Source organism: Crocodylus siamensis, chromosome 2 (genome assembly GCF_052110815.1).
Source record: "Crocodylus siamensis isolate JL-2025a chromosome 2, ASM5211081v1, whole genome shotgun sequence".
NCBI classification, from domain to species: domain Eukaryota; kingdom Metazoa; phylum Chordata; order Crocodylia; family Crocodylidae; genus Crocodylus; species Crocodylus siamensis.
The window spans coordinates 62,624,013-62,650,667 of NC_143396.1; the positions used below are offsets into that span (position 1 = coordinate 62,624,013).

A 26,655-nucleotide genomic window follows, 5' to 3' on the forward strand; every position below is an offset into this window, starting at 1 on the left:
TCTTTCCACCACTTTTCCTCCTCTGTCACCCCTTTTCCCCCGAACACAGGTAAATCAGAAATTGCTTAGGTCCTTTGTGATCCCATTGTTGATGAAGCCTTTCAAGATTCTTGGAGCATTAAGTTTTCTTCTCTGAAAATTGAAAATGAAATGCTTGCATGTTGTGTGGGAAGACCCTTTTTCACTCATCTGTCCACTAAACTTATAATGAATAATTTGCAATTATAAGCAATAAACTTATAATGAATAATTTTCGGTTTTGTTACATTTTCCCTGTTTTGCCAGAATTAAAGAAATCTTGCTATTATCCAGTGTTCAGTGAAAAGGAAAGATCCATAATATCATCCTGCATAATAGAAAAATAATGAACTGATTATATGAAAATAAGTCCTGTAATGTGCTTCCCAAATATCTATTTTAATTGGCTGCGGTAACTGTTCTTTAGTAGGCCAGTATTCCTGAATATCCATGCCAGAAATTATTGAAATCCCTCATACAATGACCTTCTACTAGAACTTTTTTGTCAGACTTTCCTAATATAATAAATACATGTAACCTTTACACAAAGTAATTTAGAGAAAAGTACCTTCCAATATAAAAATGTATTTTTCTTTTTCTCATTATCTAGGATTTTTAAAACCTCTCTAAAAGTTTATCTTACTTCAATGCTACTTAATTTCTTATATCCATCCAAGCCAATAGTTTCCTAAGCGAGTAATTTTATCTTTGTATAAAGTGAGATTTTTATCTGTTTGACTAATTTTTTGTTCTTTGTAGTAACAGATGGGTTGCACTTAGTTCAATGAACCAAATGAGAAAAGAGCAGAACTTGCAATGTTTTACTGTTGATACTGCATTTTTATCCACACACAGTGGGTTAAATTAACTTTCTGACTATTTAAACTGCGTGTTTACACTTCCCACAGTTAGTGACTAAACTAACAGCTTTATACTAACATTTTACAATGTTCTTTATGTAAAAAAGTAACATTTTCCTTGCTGTATTCATGTGTGTGTATGTGTGTGTGTGCAATATACATTTTCTTATTCTGTGTATTATTGTCCCATTGAGGCAAGAACATTTATAAGGCTTTGAAATAGAGTAGTTTTCCATTGGAGGAGAAATTGGTATCACAGAACCGGGTATTTTCTGTTGTAATATAACTACAAACTGTGCCCAAGACTTATGCCTTCATTTGACTGGATTTTTTTCCCCAGGAGAACTGCTGAACACATTTCTGGCTGTGAAGCATAAAACTAGCTTTCTCTGTTATTTTGTATATTACTTTCACCTTGCTGTAAATGTATTATCTGTTCCTGTCTCCCATCAGTCCACTGAAAATGCTGATAGATTAATGTTTACTCTTGTAGCTTGGGTGATTGGGTTGCAGGTGGGGGAGTTAAAACAGTCCTTAGTCATTTTTCACAGTGGTTTTAAATATATTGGAAAAATAAATATTGACAGTTTTGCAATGTAAACCTTAAACAGGCATATTGCCCGCTGCAAGTGTGTCTGAAATGCAGTGTGGTAAATATCTGTACTATACTGCCATTTAAAAACTGAAGCTTAACTTTTTAACTGGATATGCAACCCTTTTTACAGTGTATGCTTTGTGTGGTCCCAGAAAAATAATGGAAGCTGAAATACAAAGCATTTTTGTTAGATGCCTTAATATATTTCCTTGCGTTATAACATAGGGGGCTCAATCAAGATCGTGGTTCCATTGTGCCAGGCACTGGATAAGCACAAAAGAGAAGATGAGCATCTGCCCTGAGAAATGAGAGGATAAATGGAAGCCCAGAAAGATAAAGTAAATTTACCAAAGTTATAAAATCATAAGGCTAAAAGAGACCTTAAAAGTTCTCTTGTCCGAACCTCTGCCAGAGCAGAGTTGAGCTGGGAGTAGAACCTGAGAGCTTCTTCTGCTGGACTGCCCTGCTGTTCCGAAAATGAGGACCTAGATTCTAGTTCACCTCTTAGGAGTGCAAGTGGAGTAAGTGCCTAAGTATATGCCTGTTCAACCCTGCTTACTTCCTTGAAACCCTGTTAATACAATAGATGGGTGGGCCCTCCTTGCCCAATGTCCTGTGTCACAGTGGCAGAGAGTAGCTGCTGAAAAGGAGGGTGAACAGGGTATGAATGGGGTATGTACCTCCTCCACTTGCAGCCTCCAGTATTTAAGGTCTAGGAAGTTCTGATTCAGAGGCTGCATGCCTTAACTCCTATGCTCAATAGCTACTGATGCACCTTTCCTCCCAAGAATTTGTCCGAGCCCTTCTTGAATCTGGTTAAATGGCCAGCTTCCACAACATCTTGCGGCAGTGAGTTCCACAGTTCTGTTACATACTGTATGAAACAGATCTTTGTGTTAGTTTTAACTTACTACGTACTATATAGTTTAATTTCATCACACCCAGTTCTTGTAATGCAAGGACAGTAAATAATAAATCCTTATTTATCTTCATCGTTTAGTATTTTGTAAGCCCTTATCATGTCCTCACTTCCAGTACTTTCTTTCTTCGTTGCCTTTCTGTGTAGCTTCTCTAGTTCTTCTACATCCTTTGTAAGGGGTGAGGACCAAAACTAGGCATAATGTTCAAGGTCTGGATGCACCTTGGATTTATACAGAGGCACAAAGATACTTTCTCTTTTGTTTACAATTCCATTCTTAATAATTCCTAACATTTTATTTGCCTTTAAATGCTATGGTAAGCTTTCAGAGGGGCTTTAAATCCACCCTTTGTTTCTGTATATGAAGATGCATAACTTTTTATATAACTCAAATGTATATTGTTTTGTAGTTTATATATTTCTTGTAATGCTGGGGTTGTTTAAGCTTGTTTGCATAATTCCACTTTCTAAATAATCAGGCTTTCATTAAAGTAATATGTGACTTAATTAATTTCTTCTCTTAATGCAAACAACGTGCAAACTCTTCCAAGTTGCTTAACTATTTGGTCTAAAAAGGGTAACATCGGTATTAGTAGTGGGATCCAGTTTAGAAGGAGAGAAATTCTAAGAGGATCTTCCCATTAAACAGAGATGGAACACATAACGGCTGTGCTTGCAGAACTCTGAAAAAATACAAAATTAAAATAGCACCCAAAACAGGGTCTAGAGACCTCACAGGAAAAAATGAAAACCGCATCTTAAGCTTTCTTTGAAGTGATTGGGAGGTGACTTGACAGCAGAGAACTTGGAACTTGCTAAGAAAGGTGAGCTGCAGCAAGAACGTAGAGATAAATTCAACCTCAGAAAAAAAATCAAAGTCAGCTGCCTTGGTGTGGAATGGGTCAGCCAGAAAAGACTGAACAGTTGCAAAAGTTTTCTATTTCATAGGGGCCCAGAAGGGGAGAAGTAAAATTGTCCCAGCTTAAATAGTTCAAACCCTATTAATTCTGAGAGAAAAACTCCCTGAGGAGCTTATTTGGAACAATTCAACATTGCAGCCTGAATTAACGTTTGGAAAGATGGACAGAAAGGGGACATTCCTAGCAGCCAGACTTAGTGTTCAAAGAACTGATTTCCAAAAATACACAGGGTTTTTCAGATTTGGTATAAGTCCTTGATAAATGGTTTGGAGCCAGCCATTAGTCTGAGCTGGCAGAACAGACCTAACAGCTAATACATACAAGGATTTCTGAGATTATGTCATAATTTTAAATCAGATGGAAATTTGGGGGTTCAGAATTTACTAGTTAGGACAGCATATTTCTAGTGTAGAAAATGAGAACAGGACAGAGGAGTGGTATTTGAAATCAGCCGGTAGATTTCACAGAAACAGACATTGCTCAGATGTTCTTTGAAAGACGTTTTTGCCAGGAAGCTGAAAGGAAATTAGATCATGAAATAGAAAATTGCAAACTACTTTTGGTGGGATGGGAAGTTGGTGATGTGAAAGTGTCCTGACAGAAACCCCTTCCCCCCCACCATGTAATTATGTGAACAGTTAATTAACTACTTTCATATGTAACTTGTAAATTATTTCTCCCTCCTCTTTAAGATGGATCAGAGTGGGGATTACTGTTTGACTTTGTTGACAGCAAGGATGGAACAGAGACAGAGGCTGGTATGGTGCTGAAAGTTGAATAACCATATCAATTTAAGGACTCTGTTGGCTGTGATAGCTCCCTTAAATTTAGTCTAAACTGGGAACTGGTGATAGTTGAAAAAATGCAAAATCATTACCCAAAGACTAAAAACCACATGCAAGTCTAGGGAGTGGCAGGCTAAGCAGCGTAAGGCAAAGATCAGCCATTTACTGCTCATAGGTTAAATCCAGCCTGCACAGTGCTTGGGCTGGCCTGTAGCAGTACATGCAGCTTGGCCTGGTGCTTCCCCTCTCTCTGCCTTGTGCCTCGCCACCACTCCCCCCTGCAATGCTCCCCACCCACTGCACCCCCCACCATATCCCTCATCCCCTATGCCACATATTACTCACTATCACTATCCTATGACCCCAGCTGACTTCCTGCCCTTTGGGCAGGGGGCTGGACTCAATGGTCTCCCGAGGTCCCTTCCAGCCCTGATGTCTATGAAATCTATGAAAATCACCACTGAATTTAGATTTTCCTACTACCACTGGGGACAGGAATCAACGGTGTGGTGGAGATGGTGCATGGTGGAGGTGGCAGCAAGCAGTCTGGGTGTATGAAGGGGAGCGGTAGTCCATGGTACTAGGCAAGAGCAGCTTGTGACTCTAGAACTGGTCACCAACCAGTCAACTGAGATCGACAGGTGGATCCTGGAGCCTCTTGAAGTTGGTTCTGAGCTGGAGGGCACTGAGTGCGTGCGCCCCACCCCCCAGGCCAGCAGTTCAGTCAGTGGGGGAAGGAAGAGGTGGAGACCCAGAGGCATGTACAGCAGGGCATGGGGCACAAAGCCCAGCCTGCAGTGGCCTTTGCCAGACACAGATTGGGGGGCGCATGCCCCCCCCCAAACATGGGGAAGCACCAACAGCTGCAGTAGCTCTGAGGTAGGGAATGGGGCAGGGGCAGGCCCTGCACAGCTGGCACAGGGCAGCAGATGGAGCTGTGAGTGGCTCGTCTGGGGAGGTGTGGGCAGGGAGGGCATGCAGCCCAGGAGGGCACAGGGTCGTGTGCCCCTGGATCTGCTTGTGGGGCAGGGCAGGTTGCAGGCTGGGGCTGGGGCGGTGCCGGCTCATCCCAGTTGGGCGGCTGTGGTGGTGCTGGGAGCAAGGCCATGTGGGAGGGCATAGCCCTCCAACTGCTGCTTCTAGTGCTGCCTGCCCCAAGCACAAGCACGGGTCAGTCCAGCACAGCACCTCACCCCCTGAGGACTTGGGGGGGCAGGGGCTGGTGGGCATGGGGGAGGACAAGCTGGAGCTGCAGGCTGAAAGGCTGTGCCAGACTGTTCTCACCGGGCCTGGCCTGCACTCCCGGTGGGTGGCATCAGTGCTGGGAGCAGTGGGGGGGAGGAGCTACCCCTCCCCCCATGGCCTCACTCCCAACATTGCTGCTGCCACAGCCCAGCCAAGAAGAGCTGGCACCATCCCAGCCTGCCCTGCCCCACCAACAGATCTGGGAGCACGCACCCCTACCCACCCCCGCCTGCCATGCCCTCCCAGGCTATATGCTCCCCTTCTGTGCCTCCTGGATGAGCTGCTCATAGCTCCATCCCCTGCCCCACACTGGCTGTGCAGGGCCTACCCCTGCTCCCCTCCCTACCCCCCTGCCACTGGGGGGGAGAGAGGAGGAACAACAAATTGAAGCCCCAGTAGGGAGGGAGGAAGTGGGGCTAGGGCTGGGGCCTCAATTTTCTCCCTGCCCCATGGCCCTTTCCTCTCCCCTTTCCACAGACTTACCTTCTGGGGGTAGGGGTTAGATCTGTAGATCTTCGGTTCCTTCTAAATTCCAAAAGTGATCTTTGACGTAAAAAGGTTGGAGACCATTGTTCTAAAAGGTTGCTGGCCTCTGGTTTTAGGGTTTTCCTAGGATTTTCATAAGAAACACAGGGTATTGATCAGGTTGAGGAAGAGTAGTGTGTGCATGGCAGAGAAGAATGCAGAAACATTCTGAAAACAAAAAAAGCAGGCAGCCAGGAAACGTCAGATGGGCATTGGCAGTGTGGCTCTGGAGAAGAGGTAAGGAAGATGGCTTTTGAGAAAAGTGGTGTCTGGGAAGCAACTTTGAACTGCAAGCAAAGAAACTGGTTCTTATTGTTTGGTCTGTACTGTGTTCATCCAAAGGTATACTCTTATGTATAAAAGAAATAGGTGAAATTGGTTCCTCCTCCTCCTTGCATGATTTCAAGTATTGACTAACCACTGGTGAAAGGGGTTATGCTATAAAAATGCAGTGTTTGGAGAAGGAAAATTAGCACTTATTTCTTCATAGAGGAGAATATTTGAGCATTTAGGCTTGATTCAAAGAAGTTATGAGCAGCTAAGCAGATAAAATATTTCAAAATTAAGGACACCATTTTGAGAGTTAAAACAAGCATTTCCAAGCTACTTATAGAACACAGAATTATAAAGCATACTGTCACAGGGCAGGGCGCAGGAGCGGCCATGATCTCCCCTGGCGCCCCTACCGTGCCAAGTTGCCTGTTTAGCACCCTCAATCTTGCCTGCCACGACTTTTGCTGCTGTTCCTATAGGATTAATGGGAGGCTGCCTTACTTGGCCCCTTGGACCTGGTGCTCTTATACTGGCCCCTATCCTGTAAAGGGTGACCTGGTGCACCCCAGCCTTATGGGCTATGTGTGCCTCCAACCTCCTCTTTAGCATGCCCCAAGCCTCTCAGGTGTGCCAGACGTTCTCGTGTCAACACTTGTCTCAGTGACCCCTCTCGGGTCATCTCGCTCTTATGCACGCGCCCCGCTGGGCTGGGGTCAGGACACCCCATATCTCTGCCCAATGTCGCCCCGCTGGGCTGGGGTCGGGACACCCCCCTATCTCCGCCCTATCTCCGCCCAATGTCGCCCCGCTGGGCTGGGGTCGGGACACCCCACAACACAGCGCCACCCTCCAGCACACCACCTGCTGTGCCATCCTTGGCACCAAATTGCTGTGCCCTCCAAGGGCACTAGGAACCCCCACACAACTGGGGCGCTCCCCTGAGGCCTCCTCCTTCCCCTACAGCCTCACCCGGTCCTCCGGTTTTACACAAACAACCCAACAGAAACTCAAAGCCACAAGCCACCCGGCTGCAACTCAAAATAAGCCTCCTGGCTATAACATACATTCAGCGCCACCCTGGCCATTCTCCATCTCCCTGTCAGGGTTCTCTCCACCCCGTATCATAATGCTGACACTCGGGTGGTCAGCCTGCTCGGCTCGGCTCGGCTCGGCTCGGCAGCAGAGCTTCCTGCTGCTCAGGCTGCCAGATGGAACTGACTCCTGGCCTCAGCCTGACTGCTTATAAAGGGCCAGGCCCTGCCCCCTTCTGGTCATCTGACCCAATCTGTCGCCTTAGCAACCCCCGGCTGTGCTGCCCTGTTGGCTGACAGCTAAGCCCGCATCACTTTTGCCAGTAGCAGGTACCCTAGGGTCTGCTACAAATACAAATGAACTAAATGAACCCTTTAAAAATTCTAATGAAATCTACAAAATTAATAAAATGACTCAGAATGAAAGATACAAGAGTTTGTGCATCCATTTTAGACATGCTGGTGATACATTTAGAATGAGGCATCTAAGGGTGGAATCAATTGGGTTGCAGTGGTAGAAAATGATATTGGTTGACGTGAAATGGTCTGCAACTCAGCTCCATATTTATATAGATAAATTTGACCACTGTACAACAATATAATGCAGAAGGTTGACAATACAGAACAAGCAGCAAATGATGCACTGATAATGGCAAGGACAGGTAGGACTATTGACATAATTGTGACTGTTATGCTAGCAATATCAATCTTTTCTGGTTTAGTAAACTGAAGATTGACAAACTGGTAAAAGTAACTCAAGCCTAATCTAAAGAATATCCCTAACACCTTTGCACAGATTAGGAGCACTTTTTGCTATCATAATTAAAATTTAAGAATATGAAAATGAATCCTTGGAATTGGTTGTGAATGTTTGTGTGGTGAATCTGAATTGTTTTGAAAACTTTAAATTCTGAGGAACAATTTACAAAAAAAAAGATTTGTGCCTTATGGATATTAAATACAAGTCTCAAAATGTGCGATAAATATAATGCATGAACTACAGGAGGAGAAGCCTAACTTATATATGAAGGTAAAAAGTTTAAACTGAATTCCATTTGCTGAAATTACTTACAGTGAACTACTGGGCTAACTGCTGAAAGCAGACACTGACGGTAAAAAGAAAACTGAATGTAATTAGCATATTCTAGCTATCTGAAAAACAGGACTTCCCTGCGCAACCAAACTGTATTTGGAAAGTGAACTTAACACTCTTCACATGTTGCTTGTCCATTTAGAGTGAGCTATGTTAAGAGCCTATCTAGCATAAAGGACCCATGATTCTAATTTGGGTGCTACCATAATGTTAGTATTTATAACTGCAATCTGCAAAATCTTCTTTTAAACATGACACAAAGTGTGTATTACAGAAATCAGTGTTGCTGTATATAGCTGTTGAAAATACAAATGCTTGTTTTAACTCTCAAAATGGTGCCCCTAATTCTGAAATATTTTATCTGTTTAGCTGCTCATAACTTCTTTGAATCAAGCCTACAGACTCAAATATTTTCCTTTTTGAAGAAATAAGTGCTAATTTTCCTTCTCTCTTGTTTTGGAAGGGAAACAACTTGGGAATAGTGTTTAAAAGTGGTTCCAGTTAAACCAGTTTTGTAACATTGTCTGGCAGGCCAAACTGGATCAAGGCCAAACTATGTTAGAACTGTGTTTTAAAACCTAATTCTAAGATAGAAGCATTGCTACAATAGTGGGGAACCCATGGAAGTATTTAATGATTTTCCCTCTCTCCTTCTGGCCAGGCAAAATGTGTTAGAGTTTGCATTATCTGGAACTGTGATTTAAACTACATATTACAATTCCTCTTGGTTACATCTCAGAGACGATGGGATGCATAAGTCCTATCATTCTGACAAGTAACTGAAGGAATTTACTGTCTAATAAAGTTATTAGATAACAGTTTGTGCTTTCATTCAGTCTACACATTCAGTAGTATGGAGTCAATTTTTTGCCATGTGAGTTCTCTTGAAAGCATTGAATCAAACACTATCTCTATTTTCCTCAAAACCTTTTGATCCTCTGAAAACATATCCATTTAAGCTGCATTGGTTTATCTTCCCTTTGCTTTAAAAATACAGCTTGCACTATAAAAGGATGACTGCAGGATATGATCTATAACAGTTTGTATAAAGTGATGGTACATCTTTTTTCCCACAGTGCAAATGTCTAGACTTCCATGAATCTTTCTAAAGCTGATATCCAGACAAATTAGTTCCATGAATTTGAGCCATGTCAGTCTCAAGAATTATCCAAATAAATCAGGTCAAGTCATCTTTACTTTTAGCTATAATACAAAGTACTACTCATAAGCTGAAAAGCTGACATATAAAATATTGCTCATCAGCTACTGTCCACTTCTTTGTATAAGGAAAATCTTAAATCCTCTATTACTATGAGCTCTTTAGGATATTTTCCATTATGTTCATAGTAATTCAGACTTCATTTTCATGGTTTATAGATTACTACACTTGATATTAGCCCACTTGATTATACAATATTTGATGTAAGGTCACATGGGGAAATCAGTGGCTAAAATTTAAAATCATGCAAATTAGGTTCTCAGCTTTGTTAAGGATGTGTTCGGTTTATTTTATGCAATCTTTTATAGCCAAATATGTAACGCCCTGCTCTTTTGCAAAATTTCAGAATGCAAGCCAATAGCAAAAGCTTACTCTTTTCACATTGAATAATTCCCATCTGTTTTTCATTGTACATAAAAATATCTTTTGTCTTGCTAGCTGTGCATTATTTTAATATCACTTATTACATTTGGCCTATTATAAAAAAGACTAATTCACAATGTATAGGCAGTGCAAAATAACTGGAAGCTATTTATTTTCAGCTCTTCCCTGTTGCCACCTATTATTTTAATGCTGATGTCCCAAAACATTGCTAGATAGACATGCCAGTGATCAGCAGTGATTTTCAAGTAGCCAGCTGAATGTAAGGTATCACACAGGAAGGGACTTGATATATTACATTTTGTGGGATCTATCCCTTAGCTCCTTACTACACAATACTAAAATAGATTTTCTTAGTCTCTTGGGGCTGAAGCAGAGGCCCCAGGCCCCTGAGGTTTAATATATTTAATACTGAAGATTTTGCTTTTGGAGGCATTTAAAAAGAGTATTTTGCTTGTCTTATCCTGAGCCTACAATACATTCCAACAAGCTTTCCCTCCCAGTGGAGTGAAAGCAGAGGCATTTCTTGTGCATCTTGATGGGAAAAAAAAGGTTAGACTAATAACAGCTAGATTCAGATGTAAATGTTTTGAGAAAATGATATAGTTTTTCTACTGTATCTGTATAGACATGGCAAGTTTATCGGGACCACTCTTAAAAGGAAAAGGATTAAATTTTGTCTTTTAACAACAACTTTTCAATGAGTTGTGAAGACTATACAGTGGTGTCATAATGTCACTCCACTGGCAGGGCACAGTGCTACAGCCACACTGCCACTATTTCCCTAGAGGCATTCGTTGCCTGTTCTGTTGGATTATTGCTCTGGTTTCCAGCAAGGTCATAACAAAATTTCAACCCAAAGGTGTTCAAACGCACATGCAAAATTAGACTCTCTTTTCTCAGCTCAGCTCCTAGATCCTATTCTTCCCCCTGCTGTGGCCTAGCTTAATAACTCAACAGATCCTAGATAAACCCAAATAGTCCAGTGCTTAGCTTAACTTCTCTGCATGGAGAGATTTCAGTCCTCAGAACCTGTCTCCAGCCAGGCTTCTCTGCCCAAGTGAGAACAGTTGGTCTGCATTCCTTTCCAAGCAGCACCCAGCTTAGCAGGCTCTCCCTTTCTACCTCCTTCCTACGGGCCTGACCTCTACTGCAGCTGTAGCAGGCAGGGCTGATTGTTGGTTCATTAATCCTTCCCATCCTTTGTGGGATTTGTATTCCCTATGACAGGTACCCCAGCACAAAAATAAGAATGTTGACTGACCTTAAAGCATATCAGTCAACTCTGATGCTAGACAGATTACATTTTTTTTACATTTCTTTGGTAACAAGAATTGCCTGACATCTCACTGGTGCTTCCATAATGTTTTTTATGATGACAAAGATTGTAAGCAAATAGATTTTGTTACCCTTCCTTACATCACATTAAAGGCAAAATCACATGATAGTAATGGAATCTATTGCTTTATTTTGGTGGAAACCTATTAGCTGTGTGGTGGAAGAGTATGGAGAGCTTGAGCCGCATGCACTCTCCAGCCATCCCAAGCAGGTGCTCTGCAGGCTTAAGGCCTCTCAAGACCCCAGAGGACCTGCCTGCTTTCTCCGCTTACAAAGAGACACCCCAGGGAATCTCAGGGTGCCTCCCTGTAAGTGGGGAAGTTGGGGTTCCTGGCTCAGCTAGAAATGTCCCCTGTGATCGCAGGAGCAAGTCTGACTCAGGAGAAAATTGAGGAGGAGAGGTAGCTAGCCGTGTGGCCAGAACTATTCCCTCTTGTTTTAAAGAACGATTACTCTTTAGGCGAGGCATTGAACAATTCTGCTGAATTTAAGGAGTTTCTTTGCTTCAAGAGAAATCATTATCTGTCATATTCTTCAGTGTGATGTAAAATATTGTGGTTCGTTTCTTTTGGAGGCTCGCAAATAATTTTTAGGCACATACTATTAGTAGTACAAAAGGTATATTTGCAAATAGGGTCGGAGCAGAGTTAGAGGACTTCAGATTACTCTGCCCACTGAGGAAATTCTTAGCTGGTTTTTTATTTTTTTCTTCTTGGGCACGTATGCAGAAACAGGAACTCTTACAGTTCATTTCCGGTTTATACAAACATATATGTGACTACGTCACTTCATCTGTCGCATGTATATTATAATTAACTACTTAAGTATGCGGGGCGGATAGGCATATATGCATCAGTTAATTACGCACGCTCAGAAAGCTCTCTAGGTCACTAAGAGTTGAAATCTTCCCCCCTTTCAAGGATACAGTCAGTTGAATTCTAGCTTTTGTAATCTGCATGTGAATAGTCAGGGGGAGAGAAAAAGGGAGTGATTCTTAGCATAAAAGGTTTTTGGTAGTGTTTTTTTTTATCAGGTACGAGATGCAAACTGTGCAGTTCTAACAATACTCTATTTACAATATTTCTAACAAGTGTATTCCTTTCACCCTTCCTTAAGGAGAGGGTGATTATTATAAGGACAGCCTAAAGGACAGCCTAGTTCTGTTGGAAAAGGCTTCTGATTATCTAGATAGGGCATCTCAAATAGGGAGGAAATGATTAATACCATCTACTCACTAATATTCCTTTTAAGCTCCTTCCTTCTAGGTTTTGAGGCAGAGGAAATGGTGACCATTAAGAGAACCCCTAATGAGTACAGCCAAAGACTCTATTCCAGGTAACATGGCAAAGAGAATCCTCAGTGGTTTTTACTGTACTCCAAGAGTAAAACTGGGTTTGGTCTTAATAATAAGAGTCCAAAAATTGTTTGCCTCATTAATCAAAATCTGAACGTTTATTTTATATGAAAAATATAGGAGTAGAAGACTAATAAAACCTTAGAGACTAGACACCCGAAAAGGTGTATTGCTGAATCTAGAGAGCTCTAAAGAACTGTTTTCCTACTAGAATTGTATCATTTCATTCACACATTAATAGATTTGTTGTAGGGAGCATGAAATACAACAATTACATTAACAGGTCAAAGTTCTGCCCAGATTTTTCAGATCTCTCTGATCTTCTAAAAATGGAAGAATCCTGATTTTGAGAACTTTCTGGTATTTTGGAACATACAAATTACTTTTCCGTTTTAAAAAAGATCCTAAGCATCAAACTTTGAATAGCTTAGAGAGCCATGCTTCTAATATGATAGGTTCAAGTTAGAGAAACTGCTTCCAACTGGATATTTAGTTACTTTCATTAAACATGGTACAATGCTCTAAAAAACAGAAAGGGCTTCCTCTTACCCTTCTCAGTCTATATATAATTAGTGTTCTTCTCACATAAATTTGATTGTATATTTTTTATATTCTAACTTAATAGTGGAACAACATTTGAAAAATTATCCTAATCAAGCAGGAATGAAAAAAATCCATGTTTCAGGACTCTAAATTCATATCTAAAAATAAGGCAGAAAAAGCTCTGATAGAATCACTCTAATGTTTACCGTGAGCACTATTTAAATGCTGTTACTTTTAACACATACATTGCACCAGATGACCTTTAAACTTAAAAATTCACTACAAAAGCCAATATACTTCTGACTGAATAGGGGGCTAATAGGGTGTGTTATGTTTTATCATCCCTTGACATTTGTCCAAATCATCTGTTGCAGATGATTATAGCTACTTTTTTTACCTGAGTCACCTAGGTAAAACAGTGGAGTCAGCTGCACATTTCATGTGACAAGATGGACTTCGACACGAGCTGATTATCTGCCTAAACCTTACATGATTGCCATATGATGGTAGGGGTCAGTCCTTCCACCCTCCCCAGATATTACTCTGATACCCCTCTCTTTCCCAATCTGCTGTCCTGCTCTCCACTCTCAACCCTCTTCTCTTCACGTGATCTGCTGTTCCAGGTAAACTGGTAAAGAATTGGGAATTGGTGAATTGTTCTGCTTCCTGCTGCCTTCTCTATGCTCCCTGGCTGATCTGCTACTTTGCTTTCTTCATCCTGCCCTATCTGCTGCTATGCTTCCACCTCCCACCACCATTTGCCATATGCCATGTAGAAAGGCTGTCCCACTTGTTGGGTTGGTCACCCTGCTATATGATACTGCACATTTTAAAACATCCTAAACACTTAAGTAGATATAACTAATTTACTACTAGAAAGGTCAAATTTTCTTGGGCCAATCATTAGGGTAGAACTGGGAAAAGAAAACAACTTGTTTGGCTATGCCATGTCAGGCATGTGAAAATAGTGAGGCAGTGAGAAACTTCTGATAGCAAAACAAATGGTAAAGAGCTGATAAAAGTAGAATAATATTGAATTTGGAGGACTGACTGAAGGGCAACTCATTTTGAGCTTTCCTGGAAGACTGTAGTCTATAACTTAAATGGATATGCTAAACAACCATTTTAGCCTCTGTAGCAAATATGTAAAAGATTTTAATAGTGAAACTTTACACTTCTGTACAAAACAGATAATGAAATAATCTGGGAAAGAACAAAACTTTAATTTACAAAGTCATAAAGCATTTGTCTAGGAACAAGTGAGAATTGTTGGAGATCTGGGTTCTCCTTTATTCTCTTCTGCTGTAGAAATCAGGAATTCTCTGAAGAATTTTTATGTAGATCTGAACATCTTGGGGACTGAGCTGGAAAACCAGGTATGGCAGTGTTTTGGAAGGTGTTCACTGTATCAAGAAATATGATTCAGGTAAAGAAAGTGATACAGAAAATATTAAAAATTGATATTGAGACTATCAGTGAGCATAAGATCTCATTAGTGCAGATATCAGTGCTTCAAGATTAAGTGTAGAGAGAGAAAGTTAGCCATTTTCATTTTAGAACATCCTAAATATTTAAATAGATATAAATGATTTACTTCTAGAAAGGTCAAATTTTCTTGGGCAGATCATTAGGGTAGAACTTGGAGAAGAAAACACCTTGATTGGCTATGTCATGTTAGGCATGTAAAAATAGCGAAGCAGGGAGAAACTTCTGAAAGCAAAACAAATGGTTGGCAGAAGGCAGGACAGGGTAGCACCTGGGAGAATAACTGGTTCAAAGCGGCATAAGCTTTCATAGGTGACAGCTTACTTCGTCCAATGAAGTGTGAATGAGCTATTGGTAAGAGCACAGATCACAATCAAGAATTACTGATCAAGAATGGAATATAGTATTAGTTTCTGGACTAAAATTCCTTGCTGGAATAAACATAGAAGGGAGTCAACCAAATGTTGTCGGACTTTCCTAAATAAATATACAGGTTCAAAACAGTGTAGAAAATAACTTGTAGTAACAGTAAACTCACTGTCTTAAGAATTTCTACTGTATGCAAAAATATGTACTAGAGCAACACCTCTAATAAACCCTAGAGGTACACTGATTAAAGATTTTTTTGGTGGATATGATGGCTGATTATTAATCAGCCATATTGGCCAATACCAGTCAGATTGCTGATATGCAGCCCAGCAGTTTGGAGAGCAACATCCAGCCGGTAAGTCTAGGGGCAGAAGAGGCATGGGGGCCAGATCGAGGCCCCTATGGTGAGGAAAGGAGTGGGGCTGGACTAGGGGCAAGTGCTACCTAGGCAGGGCATGGGGTGGAGCTGCAAGTAGCTTACCCAGGGGGGTGTCTCTCACCTCTGTGCATAACCCCAGGGGAGGCATGGGTGGCATGTGCCTCCTGGATTTGTGCACGGGGTAAGGGCGGGTTGCCTGCTGTGAGCTTGGGACCAAGGACTGTGCTGGCCTCTTTCTGGGTGGGTGCTAGGTTAGGGCTGTGCTTGGGGTGGGTGGTGGCCCTGGGAGGGAGGCTACAAGGGGTAACAGCCACTCCAAAATTCACCGTAGCCCCTCTCCCAGGATTGCCACTGCCCACCCTGCCCCAAGCACATTTCCAGCCCAGCACCCCTGCCAGAAAGAGGCCAGTGTAGCCCCCAGCCCTGAGCCCACAACAGGCAGCATGCACAAATCCAGCCCAGAAACCCCACTGGGAAGAGGCCAGCACAGCCCCTGACCCCAGCCCGCAGCAGGCAGCCTGCCCTCACCCCTCACACAAATCTGGAAGGCACAGGCCCCCCGTGCCCTTCCCGGGTGTGTGCACAGCAACGGGAGCTTCCCCCAACCACCCTGCAAAGGGACAAGCTACAGGTAAAGCCTGAGAGCAGTTGCCCATCACCATAAATTGTATAGCCAAAATCCTTACATTTGGAGGCATTTGTACACACTTGTAGGGGGCAGCCTGCCCATAGTGCAAGGGACAGGCCTTTACCTTCTAAATACTTCAAGTTATGTCTATGTTGCTGAGAAGAGGCAACATAGAGATGGAAACTACCACAAGGGTAGGTTAATACAGCCCACCTGAATAAAATATATGGTAATATGCATTAAAAACAATTTCCCTTAGTGCTGACTTTTTTTCAAGTCATAATGAGCCACTACATTTAATATATTTTCACCTTCTTTTCACTCCCACAGCTGAGCTACACCTTTCTTTCCCATTTCCAATAATTCCTGTTTCTTCACTAGGCTTCAATGTCTGGCAAACATCATGAAATGGGGCCCCAAACAGTTTACCCAGAATCCCTCTGTCACACCCTCTCAACCTGTTACATAAGATTAGTGTGGCCCCAGCCTCCATGAACTGGAGCTGAAGCAGGTTGCCCTGCACCTCATCTGCATAGACATTTTTGGAGAGCCTAGGAGTCATGACAAGAGCACCTGGTTCCAGTCATGAGTGAGGGCTAATTAGCACATTGATCCTTTGTAGGGGATATTTGGAGTTGAGCTGTGGTGTCCCCCTGGCTTGAAACACTGTTGACTACTGGGGCCCAGCCCAATGAACTATATAGCCAAATAGTAAACCCTTTTGGCATTGGACTAATATCATGCATAGTTTCTACGATATATAAGTAGGTACAAAAATGCTGCTTAAAAGTATATTTGTGGAGTACCTGTGTGTAGCAGGTACTAGGGTGCCTGCTACTGGCATTGGTAATAGGGCTTGGCTGCCGATCAGCAGGGCAGCACAGCTGAAGTTTGCTTAGGCAACTGAGTGGGTCAGCTGACTGAAAGGGGGGCAGGGCCTGGCCTTTATAAACAGCCAGGCAGAGGCTGGAGTCAGTTCCCCTCTGACAGGCTGAGAGGCAGGAGTTCTGCTGAGGAGCAGAGCAAGGCAGAGCTGCCGGAGTGCTTGAGCACCCACGTGCTGATGAGATGGAGAGGCCTCTGACAGGGAGGCTTGATGGAGAGCCAGGGTGGCACGGGATGTTATAGCCAGTAGGCTGATTTTTGGGTTACCGCCAGTTGGCATGGCTTTGAGTTTGGTTTTGATGGTGACTGTGTTACCGGAGGACCAGGTGAGGCTGTAGGGGAAGGAGGAGGCCTCAGGGGAGCACCCCAGCTGAACGGGGGGGGGCTCCTGGTGGCGCAGAGGGCGCTGCGTTTTGGGGTATGCCCAGGGAGGGTACAGTGATTGGTGCCAGAGGCAAGGCATGGCAGTTTGGCACTGGGGTGGCGCTGCGTTTGGGGTGTTATGACCTCAGCCCTGTGAGGGCGGTATTTGGTAAAGCCCAGTGGGGCGAACGACCCAGAAGAAGGGTCAGGGGGCCAGGCACAGCTATGGGCCACCTGAGCCCCAAGTGCGAGGAGCATGGACATAGGCCCCAGAGGTGGCGAGAGCGTGAAAGGGAGCGGGAAGTGCGAGAAGCGTGGACATAGGCCCCAGAGAGGGCGAGAGCGCAAAAGGGCGTGGGAAGCGCGAGAAGCACAGACATAGGCCCCAGAGGGGGCGAGCGTGAGAAGTGTGAGGCATAGGCCCCAGTGAGGGGAAGCACGGGAAGCGTGAGGCATAAGCCCCAGTGAGGGCGAGTATATTAGGCAAACTCCAGAAGGAAGGGGTGGGCCTATCAAGAAGCCTCAGAAGAGGGTGAGTGCCCGGGAGAAGGGCGGGCGTGCGATTAGAAGCCCGGAGAGGGGACAAGCGCGAATAGAAACCCAGAGGGGGCACGTACATTGGAGAGGCCCGGAGAAGGGCGGGCACGCGATTAGAAGCCCAGAGGGGACACGTACATTGGAGAGGGCGTGTATACCGGAGAGGCCCCGGAGAGGGCGCGTAAGTAGAGACACGAGAATGTCCGGAACACCGGCGAGGCTTGGGCATGGTATTGGGGGCGGAAGGAGCCACGCGACGCCCTAGGGGGGTGCACCAAGAGATATCCATAAAGGGCAAGAGCACCGGGTTCAAGAAGCCCAGGAAAGGCAGCCTCCCATTAACATTATATAAACAGCAAAGACGTGGTGGGCAAGACAAAGATGCTAGAAGGGCAACTTGGCACGGTAGGGGCTCAGAAGAGATCATGGCCACTCCTGGGCCCCGCCCCGTGACACTGTGCTAAAACTTGTAGCAGTTCAAAAAAAGGTAAAATCTCAATTGTGGATTAGCCAAGTCTATCAGTACCAGTAAGGTAAATTACTTCAGGTATTTTTATTTCAAGGTCAGTGTTTTCAAATTTGCCCCTCACTTCCATGTGCTGAGGGAGAGGTTGACAGTAGGGAGGGGAGAAATGGGCTGCAGGGGAAAAGTTGGGGTGGGGGACAGAGGGCAAGGGGGTACCTGATCCCCCCAGATTTATTTTCCCTGTTGTGGCAGTGGGAAGGGGACAAATTCAAGGCAAACCTCCAATAATAGAACGTATGCCCAAATATTTTGCAATCGTGTAACCAAAATTTACAAATGTTACTAGCATACTGGCTGCATCAGATTCATTTAGTAGTAAGGATTAGCCCAAGTAGTCTATCTAGTACTAATGTAAGGAGGTAGTTCAACTGAAAGCTCTTTCAGGACTAGAAGTTATTTATTTTATATTATCTCTTTGTTAATGGTCTACCAAGGGTTAGTTAGAACCTGGAACCCAATTAAGATACTATTTTAGTCACCATATTAATCTATCAAGCATTGGTTTTCAGGTCCTTTTTCAGGCATTCAGTAACATGAAGCTTCTTCCCTGGCTGAGGATAAAATTGGCCATCCTTCAGCTTAATGAACACAGAAAAGCAAATCCAAAGAATACCATGGTTCTTTGGATTGTTTGGGTAGCACTGGGAAAACTCTTTGTAGTAGTAGCAGATAATCTTTGACCACAGAGTCTATTCTAACATTTCTAGAACATGGTTCTGCAAGTTTAAGAAGGTTATTCCTTCTGTAGCTTACATGGTGCACAGTTCATCTATTTTAGGGAGAACATAAGAGCAGTTTCTTCCCTTGGATACTTCTGCTATGTGATGTTTTAGTACATGTCCTTTGTCAGAATAGAAAGTGCTTCTGGTTTCCACGGTATAGTGTCTCTTTGAGTACTGATCTTTAGGTTCTGCCTTTTTCTTCTCTGATATTAGTCAGTCAACATAGCCACCCAGAAGAGACAAAAGCTGAGTGAACTGCAGATAGACATGATGCTACAAATGGAGCAATGCTGGCTTGTAGTTAGCAGCAAAAAGATTGCTCAAATCTTTGTTCAGTTTCATAGCTTTTTCCTAATCATGCCCACCATTGCATCACTTCGGGTTTGCCCAGCTGTCATACAGTTGAAGCATTCCACTATGGCCATACCAGCATAATTGCATCTACGTAATGCACACCAGTCAATTTACTACTATTTATGGTCTTTCTGTCCCACTTACTGCCACTGTGTTTCTAGCATCTACTAATGATTTGCTTGCCTTTTCTCTGTTGGCCGTGCCTTCCTGTCTTTTAGATCTCCAGCTCCTTAGTTTGACTGATTAAGAAAGATACCATGGACAAAGGAGTTAATATTCTATGTTTTCTGGTGAAGATGAAAGATGAAGGGGAATGAAATGGGGACACCCACAAATACTATGTCCTAAGCCTATTATTGGCCTACTCAATAAATCATGCTCCCAGTGGTGATATTTAATCATAGGGTGGATAAGCTGATTTATATTTAGCTTCCGGCTACCCCCAAATTTTCAAAATAAGATTTTTAAACAATTCTCCTGACTTCTTGGAGTTTTTTGAGACAGAAGGAGGTATTCATTGGTGTAAATGAGCAGATAGAGGGAAGAGATGAATAACCAGAAATATTTTAGTAACTAACTTTGGTGGTGTTCTTCACATTTTACTTAAAGATCAGTTATCTGAAAGGTGACATTTGAGAATCTTTCTGATTTTCCTATTATAGTGTTTCTCAAAATGATCTGTGGACTTCTATGAGATCTGTGGTCTACGAGGACATGAGAAATGGTCTTCTGATAGTCAGTAAATCATATCTGGACCCATGACCCTTTACAATGTGTTTTGATAGAAGTTTGATGCTAAGAGAGCATGCTTGTACATTATAAATTCATAAAGTTGTCAATGATTCATTGGTCCAAATGCCCTAGCATTTTATTCAGACCAGGATTAAAATGTTTATCAGTCAAGAATTTCAGATATGACTGCAGAGAAAGGAACAGCTAGAAAATGCCTAATGGGATGTTTTGTGGGCACCGAAAGTGGTATAAATACGAAGACCTAGTTCTGCTATTACAGGACCCTGGAGGTTTGTTCTGTAATCTAGGCAGGGGACACTGGGACCTACAGTTTTGTGTTGGTCTTGTCACTGACAATTTTTTCTAAGTACTGTTTATTATTACTTATCTTCATTGACATAATGATAGTACCAAACACAGTTTTTTATGCTCTTCTGAAATACCTCTATTGATATCGATAATCTTATTTTTACTTTATACCTGTGTGAGATCTGGTCTGTGTTAGTTGTCTTCTTTCTTCACTGTTTTGCACCCAATTCAATCATGAATACATGCGCAAAGTCATTCTAGAACCACTTTGCTGAATAAATGATTGGATACGGTACAGGGGAGTGAATAATCAAGACTGGATTTATTAATATGTAGCTCATGGAAGATTCTGAGCATAACTTGAAGGAACTAGTGCAGAGCTTTGCTGTTTGCTGTTTTTCAAATTAGGGCACTCTGTACTCTATGTAACACATGCTATAAGCTGCCTGGAAAGTTGCAACATTTGGTTGGGTTAACAGAGGGTCACTTGACACAGCCACTGCATGACCACTTAGAAATCTCCTATCAAATTTCCAATGTATTTCATTAAGTGCAATAGAAAAGAAGTCTGCTACGTGGTCTTGATGACACTCCCCAGTCACGCTGCATTAGTCTGTGTATTGCCGTACTTCTAAATTATTGAAAAGTGGAAGAATTATTGAGAAGTTTGGGGGTGGGGGTGAAGTAAAGGTAGTAATGGATTTCAGACTGCTGTTACTGATACGTTAAATGTAGAGCTGCTATTTAAAGCCAGGAATGTATCTTGAAAACAGAACTCTCTGGCATTGGTTGTCTCAGTTATAAATACGTGTATGGTACTAGGATTTATATTATCTTGAAGTGGATACTGCATACTCACAATGTCAAAAAGGCTCAAATGTCTACATTTTAATGTCAAAGGGTGACATTCTGTTATACAAATGTACTGTTATAGGGATTTTACAGGTTTACAGTTACAGCAACTTCATGTTTGAAAGAAGCATGCAGAATCATAAATGAGAACTTGTTGAACTGTTAAACAAGGTTTGATCCTATGAAGTATGGAGTGTCCTTAGCTCCTGTTGAATGGGTGTTGAAACTGCTCAGCCCTTCAGAGGAATAAGCTCCTTTTACAAGCTCCTTCCTCTATGATGTTTTATTATACTTCTGAATATGAACAAAAAATTACTTTGGAAAATAATTCATGATAAAATGTGCTTGCATTTGTGTGTTTTTAAAATGCAATCTACCTTGGGGGACGTTTGACTTAATGCTAAAATTGTTCAGGGTACTTTATTTATTTACCCATATAAAACACTTCAAATATTTCAAATCAGTGTTTGCTTGCAGACAGGTTGTTCCTGCCACAGATTTGTTGAAACCTTCCTATAAAAATATCTTAAATAAATAAACTTTGCCCTCACTTTGCCCTCTGTTGACTTGAGATAAGTGGAATACAAATAACTGGTGCATCCAATTTGTTTTCTGATTTCTGTTAGGAATCTAAAAGATTCCACCCCTCTACCCCCACCCAGGACGTAAAGTAGATTATCAGGATATGCATGCACATGGAATATAAAAGCAAGATAGTACATTGCATTTTTTAAAATCAATAAATAGTAGATAATTAATGCATTATATATTTAATTGTAACATGGTAAAATAGCACACAGCTATTTGGCCTCATTAAGTATGTATACTGCATCTTTGTGGGTAGTGCAGATTTTCTTTCTCCAGATATTTTTCTAGTATTCTCTCTATAGTATAGTCCAGAAATTGTTTTAGTTTCCGATGTGCCTTTTCTGAAGGGAGTTTGAGTTCTTTTTAAATAAAATAATGAATATTCTAGCATTCCCTACCTTTATTTTCTTGGAAAAGTAAATAAAGCAAATTCTCTCAGCACTTAAAAGACACTTTCCTGTGGAGCTTATTATTTTAGTATGCATCATCACGTTGTACAGTCCTCTATTTATGTAATAATTATTTTGTGGGAATGGAAGTAAAGGAAGATGCTATGTGCTGTATAGCACAGTTCTCAAGTAATTTTCACGTTTTGTAGTAGTGGACAATCCAGAAGGTTCCTGCTACACCAAAATGACAGAGAGCTGCACTAACAGGAAAAATAAGAAAAGTGCATGAGTATTGTGCGTTGCCTTCCCATGTCAGGATGCCAATAATGATAAAGAAAAGAGACGATTTTTAGATGATGTGAAGCTAATAAGCTGGAGAGGATACCAGAAACTGGGTACATCTAAAAATGCATTAATGCATTTTTCCTAATGTGCATTAAATTTTAGTGCCTCCAATGCGAGGTAATAAATGTGCATTAGCCTGCTGTAATGTGCAGTAACAAAAGCATACACTTTTTTGTGTGATGCTTAATGCTCAGTAGTCTGTTTTACTGTGCATTAACATATTTGCATGATTTTTTACAAAGCACTTTAATATGTAGTAAAATAGGCTACTGAGCATTAAAGCACACGTTAGATACACCCACTGTGCAGTAGAAATGGAAAGGGGAATAGATGTAGAAGGAAAGTGTTCATGTAGACCCTCGGGTCTCTCATAAAAAATAAATGATATACAAAGTATTTGTTATTGTTTTAGAAAGGTGTTTATAATCCTTGCCCAGCCCCTTGGTTGAGTAGGTGAAGTGAGGGTTTGTGCTTTTGCAGATAACTGACTAAGTCTTCCCTATCCCCTTCAAACACAGCACATTTCTGATCTCAGTAAAATCAGCTGAGTTCTGCTGTTAACTTCTATCTGGCTAAGACTTTGCATTTAATACCAGGTACGGTTGTTTTTTCCCTATGAATATTATAATGTTCACTTAATTGTTCTAAGTCTTAAAGTTGATGCAAAAGATAATATTGTCAATGGTAGTTCCTTTCAGTTTGAAAAAAATGGAAAACTCCATTAATTGAGAATGTAATGCTTTTGCATTTTTATGTGATGCATATATGGAAAAATAGAATTAACCTCACATAATAAAACGTTAATCATTATAGAAGACCATGGTAAGCACCGGGGTTCAAGTGTCTGAACTGCTGTTCTTCTTTAAGAATACATATTCTTAATAATTTTAGGACATTCTCTTTTTCAGTTTAATTTCATGTAAGTTTACAATTTTTGAAGAAAATTGATGCAAAATCTGTTAGTGATCAGCTTTATTTTTCATAAATCCCTCTTTTGAACAATTCAACGAAGTGCTATTATATATGTTAGATGGGGAACAAAGCTTACTTAAAAAAAATAGTTTACCAGGTATTTTCTTCAGTTAAGCATCTGAAATGTAATGGTACTGCTGTTTGGTCTCTTATGTCTAGTACCACTATGGCTAAGTACAGACAATCAAAAAACCCAAAGTTAAATTGATTCAATCTTTCCAAATTAGTTTAAGATGTGTAGATTGAGCCAGTAAGCAAGTGAACAGACATTCACGCTTGATTCTGGATATGCAGCCATGTGCCTGCGGTGGCCCAGGCCAGAAGGTAGGGGTGCTAGAGCATGCCTCCCTGCTTGGCTGGAGCAGACAGTTTGGGCCAAGGCTATCCCACCCACCCTGTGAGGGGTATTTGTGGGGGACGTGGGGTTTGTGGGGAATCCCTTAGCCATGCCCCCATCTTAGCCTTCAGCCAGCTGAGGGGAGGAGGAAGCCCTGGGCAGGGCTTGGCTCCATCCCCCCCAGAGCTGGGAACAGGGCTGGGGCCCCCTAGCCACACCCCTCTCTTAACCTCTGGGCTAGCTGACAGGAGAAGGGGGGCAGCTTGGCTCCACCCCTCCAGAGCCAGAAGCCACGCCCCCTCCTCAGTCTCTAGGGTAGTTGAAGGCAGTGGAGGAGAGAAGCACCACTGGGGCTTGGCTTTGCCCCCCACAGCTGGGAGCCATGCTCCTTCTTAGCCTCTAGGCCAGCTGAGGAGGGGAGATGGAGAAGCCTGCATTTGTGTCTAGTTCACTCTGGAAACTAATTGCTAACAAACTGAGGATTATTTATGAACTATTCCACAAAAATATTTGGATTATTGCTCTAATTCTAGACCTAAGCACTTTGACATTGCAAGCCATGTATAGGAGAATATGCCATACTGCATGTCACAATTCAGTAGAGTTAGGGTACACCCCTTAAACATTTTTGTCACTATGCTCCTTTCCAAATTATATAGAATGTAAATGGTTTGGATTTTTTTAAGTTACTTTCATCTTGCACAAAAATATTTCATGTATTCTAGAACTGAACATTACAGTTTATAATGCATGGTAGAGCGTGTTTTTACAACGACTCTAAATGTGAAATCTGGAGATATTGCCCTTCCTCACTGGGATGCAGAATGTCTAAATTCCGTTTTTCTTTTAATCCAAGCTTTTTATTAAAAACAATAACCAAGCTCCCTAGAAATATATGAAGCTAAATATGCTCCTAAATGTGTTCACAGCAACTGTGAATCTCTGTGTGTAAGCATGAGTGTTTAAATAAAGAAATGGAAGCTAAGTAAGATTTTAGATGGTGGATGTAATGTATAATGTAATGCAATACATGATGGATGTAATTTATGATTTATATGATCAGCCATAAAACCTTTTATTTCTTTGGCGGGCAATCAGCTTAGTAAGTTCACCCAAGTTTTCCTCCACCCGCTGCAGTAGCAAGTAGCTTCCATGCCAGCTGGTTTCTACTCTTAAGCAGATATGTTGATAGAGTTGCTACCTACATTTAAGACAGAATTACAAGATTTATTTATAAGAGAAACATAAGTTTATCTAACAGAAAGTTGCATTGAATTGGAAGAATAAAAAAGTGTAATGCTGATTTTGTTTATACTAGTCAGTTAAATTATTCATGAAATGGTTTTTATTAAATGAAAAGAGAATAGACTAGCACGTGTTAAGAAAAATATACTAACCTTTTATATTAATTTTGAAAAACAAGACCTGCATTATGCAAGAATACAATTATCCTTTTACTACTAATTAAGTGCAAATTAATTCTTCTCTAAGTGCCAAATAAAAATACCATATTGATCTTTTCTCAAATATACTGATCAAATATAAAAATGTAATTAATGCTCTCCCAGATAAAAATAGAAAGCAATAATAAAAAAAACAGTAAGCCTCTTCCTAGCCACCATTACCTGCTTGGGAAAAATAGGTTCTTTTAAACTGCCCTAAGTTGGAATTTGACTTATTTTATTGTAACCTAGTTCCATTATAGTACTATTGCATACATTAATAAACATGTCTCTGGTGGAAAAATGTGTTAACGCTATACAATTTGCTTGTTGAAATACTAACTTCAGATGTGATCTTGTCTGCTGTTACAAGATGAACTGGGCCTAGCTTAGTCAGTACTTGGATGTAAGATACTTCTGACCTTGCAAAAAGTTATGTTACTGATCCAGTGGCTTGCGGTCAGTTTTGATCCAGTGTCTTAGTATCATTTTTAAATTTTGCTGGTTAGACTTGCTGTTTTATGGATGCCACGAACAAGGTGACCACTTGTGATCCAGGATCTTTAAAGATCACTTGGCTCTCTTTGCCTAATTTAATGAAAAGGCTAACTGTATTCTCTGACCACTTTTACCTCTATAATTTACTCTGTTCTAGACTTTTGTTGTATGCTGTTATGCAGCTGTTGTGTGCTGCCAGAAGCATAGGTGCTTTTCAGAGTGGATGATAGAAATCTTTCTAAAGCAAATATGTGGTTGCATAAAACTAAAATGTGGCAAGGTTCCTCAAACACTTATAAGCACTTTGATGTTACTAATTTTTGGTGAACAGTGTGTATTTTAACGGTATTTTTTGAACAGTGTGCAAGCATGAATTTGATCTTCGCTTGTAAAAAGAAGTACTTTGAGTTAGAATGAAGCTGTTTATATTGCCTTTAGACACCTAAACCCACAGAGCAATCAGATTTTGAGATAACTGAAGAAGTATCACAGCTACTGCATACTGTGGCTAGGGAGAGAAATTACACATAAACCGGTGTGAGTGTTCGGAAACCTGTTCAAATCTGTAATGCAACAGAAGTTCAGTGCACGTAAATCTTTTTCAAAATAGCCAAAACCAGTTTAAGATAAACCTGGATGGATGTAGTATCAGACTTAACTTATTTAGGTCAAAGCATCTCTGGATGATTTGCACCTTCCCCGCAAAACTGCCTGCAGGCTAGTCTTGCCCAAAGCTATCTCTTCCAGCCAGGCAGGGAAGAGTGCTCTAGTGCCCCTGGCTTCTGGCCTGGGCCACTGCAGGCACGTGGCTGGATTTCTGGAATCAAAAGAAAATGTCTGCTCA

At 41.6% G+C, this 26,655-nt stretch overlaps 1 protein-coding gene across 5 annotated transcripts in view; it reads left to right on the forward strand.

The window, feature by feature from the left end:
* The window catches only part of SLC7A2 (solute carrier family 7 member 2), a 77,689-nt gene that overhangs the window by 19,724 nt on the left and 31,310 nt on the right, over window positions 1–26,655 (forward strand). The gene's annotated exons all lie outside the window — the stretch shown is intronic.